The following is a 6,736-nucleotide window of genomic DNA, read 5'->3' as shown; positions in this document are numbered from 1 at the left end:
CTGTAGGTTACTGTTTCACCAGCTGCTGGTGTGGTGCCTCAAGTAGCATGTTATGACACAAAGCCTGGCAGTGTAATTAAAATAACTAGATCATAATATAATAACGAGAGGATTGAATCAGCCTCACTCTCTCTCTCTCTTTGACTATCTCTCTCTCTCTCCTCTCTCTCTCTCCCCCCCGTATCACCCCTGCCTTCGTGGTTTAATTTGACGTTTCAACATCCCATCTATCCCTTAATGTGCATTTTCTATTTAAATTCCTGTCGTCGTCACCCTGCTGTCCCGGAAGTCTGCGGTGTCTTATCCTGTCACTCACATTGACAGGCAGCCAGGCAGAGGCAGAGGCAGGGAGGAAAGGAGTTCTGTGTGGGTGGGTGGGTGGGTGGTTGGGTGTGGGGGTGGGTGTGTGTGTTTGAAAGAGGCAGGAAACCATGCAGTGAGCGAGCGAGCAGCGATCTCTCTCTTTACCCTGCTAGTGTCCTTGCCCGCTCAACCCAGCCTGACAGCCTCAGCGCCTCACATGGCCCTCTGGCTCATACATATGGAGGAGGATAGGGAGAGGAGAGGAATAACAACCACAGAAAGTGTGTGTGTGTGTGTGTGTGTGTGTGTGTGTACCATATATTTTTCTTCCTGAATATGTGACAGGCAGCCCACATACGTACACATAACAATGTGCACACACGTCTTGTGGCTCTAACACCAATATATCCTCCTTACTTCCTTTAGCCCATCCCTCAGTTCTTCTTCCTGATAATAGGCTTGACTGTCTGACCAAGGGACCCCACATCAGGTAGGACCTCCTACATCTTATCTGTTCATTTCTCTGAAGATTAAACATGTTACCTGTGCATTTTATGACCAATTGTTTCTGCATCTTGGTTGATCAGCATTATTTCAACACACAATCACTATTTAGTAATCAGCACTGCGGTCATTCCTATTTTCATGCAGTAATTGGACACTGAAGTCATCCCTTTGTTCTAGTAAACTCTCTGGTCTTTGGTCATTATTGGGCCACATGATAGAGGCCATCAGTCTGTATGTATTTGTGTTTGACCATGCAATAGGGAGGAATAGACACTGTCATTCACTATGAAAACTGAACAGTGAGTGAACGGTCATGATATGAAGAGTTTATTTACAAAATGCTATATTTTTTTATCTGAAATTCTTACTTATGAGTACCTTCATGTGTGTTAAATATTACTGTTCTCAAATGTTTTGTTCATAGATTTTAGAAGTGTATGAAAATGTTTTTTTTTTTTTGCAAAACAATGCACGAATGGAATGTTTGCATCCTGTGTATTTGACTGTGATATGTGGTTGTCTCACTTGTCTCACTCTCAATCTTAAAATGAATGCTCTACTGTAAGTTGCTCTGGATAAGAGCATCTGCTAAATTACTCAAATTTCAAATGTAAATGTTTTACTTACAGGTCTCATAATACTGTATTGAATTAGTTAAGAAACAAATAACAATAATATTGATGTCTCAAATGTAGCATTTTAACATTTCTTTATAAGCAATTTAGTTATTAGTTTCAATTAGTTTAGTAAAACCTAGCAGTATCAAATCAAATTTGATTGGTCACATACACATGGTTAGCAGATGTCATTGCGAGTGTAGCTACATGCTTGTGATGGTCAAAAGTAGGCACTATGTACCACTACCTGTTTGTCTGCGAGTGAGGTGGATATATAGCATTTAGAGAAAAAAAACAGGATTATTTTTTATCTGAAATGAAACCATCAAGTGATACATTTTAATCAAATACATGTCTGTCATTGAACAACTCCATGCCATGATTAGATGATGAAAAAACACGCCAATCTATTTCATCATTTGTTGAAACTATAAAAGCTAACTTACAAACATTTCTGAAAAGGATATATAGCGTTTTTTAATGAAACTCTTCATGTAGAAAGTAGGGGGATGTGCTGGCCTGGCCATCATTGTCTAGATTCACTAGAGTGTCTTTGTTTGAGTATGACTGTGCAGAACAATGGGAACCAGACTTAGTTACTGTAATGAATAGAGGAAGTCTGCCATGAACTGTCTGTCTTAACCCCATCTCTCTCTCTTTCTCTCTCTCTCACTCTCTCACTCTCTCTCACTCTCACTCTCTCTCTCTCTCACTCGCTCTCTCTCTGTCTCTCTCAATATCCCGCCTCCCCTCTCCCTCCCTCTCTCTCTCTCTCTCTCGCCCTCCTATACTCCACCTATTCTCTCCAGCTGGAACAGAAAGAACAACCCAGAGCCTTGGAACACATACGGTCCAAAATATCAGTACAAGGTAAATATCCTACCCTCCTCTTCACACCCACAGTAGCACTACACCTCAAGGCTACAGTACATCCCAAATGGCACCGTATTCCTTACATAGTGCCTACTTTTGACCATAGCCAGTGGCACTACACAACTACACCGATTACCATAGTGGCCTAAGCAATCCAGACATTGAGGCCTCTTCGTACTCTCATAACAAATTTAAGCATCTCTATTCGCCATAACTAACACAATATATTTTGTATGGCTAGTTTCCTGAATCCACATACACATTCCTTGAATAAGGAACGTCACCTCAAACAGCTAATGTTCATATTAAACAAGAAAAACACACAAATTGAATGGAAAACAACTGAACAGAAACCTCAAAGGATGGTCTGACTGGCTGCATGTTATTCCAACAGAAACTGTTTGAGTGGGTTTTTCAAGGCTGTAGCTTTGTGTCTGTGCTTCTGTGCGTGTGTGCATTTGTATGTGTATGTGTGTGTCAGCCTTAGTGCCATAGTGAAAGTCATGCCCGATGAAAGGTCACAACACACGCCATGTTTAATTCTCTAAAGCAGGCAAAGGCCTCGCATCCACATTCCACTTTAGTCCACCACAATAATAGTATTGAAGAGAGGATGGCGGAAGAGGGGAAGGGAGAGGGAGGTGGGAGACGAGGGAAGAGGAGAGGAGAGGAGGGAGACAAGGGGTTGACAGCCGACCAATCAAGGAAAATATGCAGGGTGAAAATAATCATTGGCGACGCAAAAACGTGTCGTCTGTCACGTGCAGTTGGGAGGCTGTGTTGCCCTGAACAGTGTTGTCCATGACACATGCACATGCAGGCATGGACGCATCCACACACAGCGCTGTTCATGACGTCTGCAAAGAGCAGCAGTCCTGAGTTGCTCAGTGTGACCGAGGCCGTTGGAAAATAAATGAACATGCTAAATGATGTGTGTGTGTGTGTGTGTGTGTGTGTGTGTGTGTGTGTGTGTGCGCGCGTGTGTGTGTGTGTCAGGCGGCTGGGCTCATAGTAATGGATGGAACGGAATAAATGGAATGGTTTCAAATACATCACACATGTTTGATACCGTTCCATTCACTCCATGCCATTATTATGAGCAGTCTTCCCCTCACCTCACCTTCTGTGGTGTGTGCGCGCGTGTGTATGTGTGCGTGCATGCGTGTGTGTGTAAGCAGCCCGTTTTGTATTCGCTTTCCTTAGAACACACTGATGAATTTAATTTAAGCAAAACATATTTAAATGTATTCACTCCCTCCGCAGTTGGTGGCCGTCAACACGGACTACAAGGCTCTGAAGAAGGAGGGTCCTGACTTCTAAAGGTCCTTCAGGCAACTCCAGGAGCACCACGTTTGGCAGGACCTCCTGTCATCCTAGTGGCAGGGTCGGGGCAGCCTGAGCCTCGCTCGGGTCCTCTGTCTGTCCCCTCTGCTGTCTCTTCGGAATGCACAACATTTCATTATAACTGTCTTTTCGTGCACTAACCTACAGTTATAGAAGCAATTGTCTCCATGTGCACAAAAATACTGTTATTAGAACATACCAGTCTCTTCAGACACCACATTATAGTATAAATCTCTTCATGCATAAAAACCCTAAAGAGATGTAATGTAACATCTCTTTCACAACCCTACAGTTATTATAACCTGTCTCATCACAACGCACAACAGCACTATTATATATCCGTCTCTTTTTTATTTTCATGCACAACAACCCTAAAGTGACGTATCCTTCTTCATGCACAACCCTGATGTTACATAATTGTCTCTTAACGCTACCTTGAAAACGAAACTATTAAACATCAGTCAAAGAAGTCTGGTTACGTTGATTTACATGGTCTGTGTGTATACTGTACACTAAAGCGGGGTTATATGTAACCGATGTGAAATTAGTTAGTTAGCGGTGGTGCGCGCTAATAGCGTTTCAATCGGGTGACGTCACTCGCTCTGACACCTGAAGTAGTTGTTCTCCTTGCTCTGCAAGGGCCGCGGCTTTTGAGGTGCGATGGGTAACGATGCTTCGTGGGTGTCAGTTGTTGATGTGTGCAGAGGGTCCCTGGTTCAAGCCCAGGTTGGGGCGAAGAGAGGGACGGAAGCTAAACTGTTACATATACATGCCTACATTTGTTGAGTAGAGTTTGAAGGGTGTAGTGGAAGAGAATAGGAGTTGAGTAGATTTAGAATAAATCAGACATTATTAAGTGAAAAGAAGTGAATTTTGATAACACTGGAATCACCAGTGCATAAACATTTGACTTCACAAATAAATCAGCCAAACAGAAAACATTTCATGCTGTGAAATACAGCTGTTGAGTACTAAAATAGTAACAACTCACTGGAACTAGTTCAATCAACGTTGTTTCCAAGTAATTTCAACGTAAATTTTTTTTACCGTGATGACGTTGAATCAACGTGGAATATTGTCATTAACGTAAGGGGAACTTAGTATTTTTTTTCACCCAACTTTTAACTTTTAATCAAGTGGCATGGTGAAATGTTTTGTTGATTTCACTTTGAATTCACGTTAGTAGACAACTCAACCAAATGTAAATCAAAACTATACGTTTAACTGACGTCTGTGCCCAGTGGGAAGTGTTGAGGCAGCTCAAATAGACAATTTGAGTAGACAAAAGACACATTGTGAACTGATTGTTATTAGATCTTCCTGAGCATCTCCGGAGGTAGTCGAAGATGCATCTTGTACGTATATCCTTGAAGTCTTAACGAATCATGACAACAAAATCGTATGAATTTGGCCAACATGGCGGTTTTGCCGCCCTCCTAAAAATAAATCACACCGGACAGTTGAGGTAATTATGGACAAAGATATCTCTACAATTCCTCCAGAAATAAGATCCATGGTCTTTATTAGAAACCAAGTACCTACTGGCACTCTGGTCGGATGCCTCACTCCAATCAAAAATAGATAACGCATACAATATAGAAAGAAAGATATTTATGAAGAGATATCATTCCAAATGAGAGAAAAAGTGTTCTCCCATTCCCACGTCCAATGCCAGCACAAAATCAAATATGTGAAAACGTCACACAGAAAGGCCAACGACTGAAATAGTAGGAGTGGGAACGGGAGAACTCAATGCCCATTTAATTTGGAGCTGGAAGCAGTACTGGAAGAAGTTTTCCACCGCCTGCCCACCGTTCATTCTGGACAGCGCTGTGGAGGATTGAGATATTTAGCTGTCGAGCGCTTCATAACTTTTTTTGTAACGTGAAGAATAGTATAATCCATTTGCTATATCAGATATGAAAATAATAGGTTAGAGTGTTATTATAATACAGTGGCATATCTATGGAAATGTTATAAAAGTCCACTCTGGCTAGAGCTAAAGGTAGGCCAACAGGTGGAAAAGGTTAGTCGAGGTAATTTGTACATGTAGGTAGGGATAAAGTGACTATGCATAGATAATAAACATCGAGTAGCAGCAGTGTAAAAAAAAAAGGGGAGGGGAGGCCATTTGAAAAAATAGTCTGGGAGGCCATTTGATTAATTGTTCAACAGTCTTATGGTTTGGGGATCGAAGCTGTTAAGAAGCCTTTTGGACCTAGACTTGGCTCTCCGGTACCGCTTGCCGGTAGCAGAGAAAAGGGTCTATGACTTTAGTGACTGGAGTCTTTGACAATTTTTTGGACTTCCTCTGATACCGCCTAGTATATAGGTCCTGGATGGCAGGAAGCTTGGCCCCAGTGATATACTGGGCCGTACCCACTACCCTCTGTAGCGCCTTGCGGTCGGATGCCAAGCAGTTGCCATACCAGGCGGTGATGCAACCGGTCAGGATGCTCTCGATGGTGCAGCTGTAAAACTTTTAGAGGATCTGTGGACCCATGCCAAATCTCCTGAGGGGGGAAAGGTGTTGTCGTGCCCTCTTCATGACTGTCTTGGTATGTTTGGACCATGATAGTTTGTTGGTGATATGGACACCAAGGAACTTGAAACTCTCGACCCGCTCCACTGCAGCCCTGTCGACGTTAATGGGGGCATGTTCGGCCCTCCTTTTCCTATAGACCACTATCAGCTGCTTTGTCTTGCTCACATTGAGGGAAAGGTTGTTGTCCTGGCATCACACTGCCAGGTCTCTGACCTCCTCCCTATAGGCTGTCTCATCGTTGTCTGTGATCAGGCCTACAACTGTTGTGTCGTCATCAAACTTAATGATGGTATTTGAGTCATGCTTGGCCATGCAGTCGTGGGTGAACAGGGAGTACAGGAGGGGACAACAGCCATTAAACTCTGCAAATGTTTTAAAGTCACCATTGGCCTCATGGAGAAATACCTGAGCTTTTTCCTTCCTCTCCGGCAATTGAGTTAGGAAGGACACCTGTATCTTTGTAGTGACTAGGTGTATTGATGCACCATCCAAATTGTAATTAATAACTTCACCATGCTCAAAATGATATTCAATGTATGCTATTTTT

At 42.7% G+C, this 6,736-nt stretch overlaps 1 long non-coding RNA gene across 1 annotated transcript; it reads left to right on the top strand.

The window, feature by feature from the left end:
- Positions 1-427: 427 nt before the first annotated feature.
- On the top strand, positions 428-4,113 carry LOC106582674 (uncharacterized). Its single transcript, XR_006761361.2, has 3 exons — positions 428-793; positions 2,237-2,297; positions 3,564-4,113. It is a non-coding gene; the product is annotated as an uncharacterized LOC106582674 (long non-coding RNA).
- The last annotated feature ends 2,623 nt before the right edge of the window (positions 4,114-6,736 follow it).

This window comes from Salmo salar, chromosome 22, assembly GCF_965601325.2.
Source record: "Salmo salar chromosome 22, fSalSal1, whole genome shotgun sequence".
Taxonomy (NCBI): Eukaryota; Metazoa; Chordata; class Actinopteri; order Salmoniformes; family Salmonidae; genus Salmo; species Salmo salar.
This window is presented reverse-complemented; position numbering and strand designations above follow the sequence as displayed.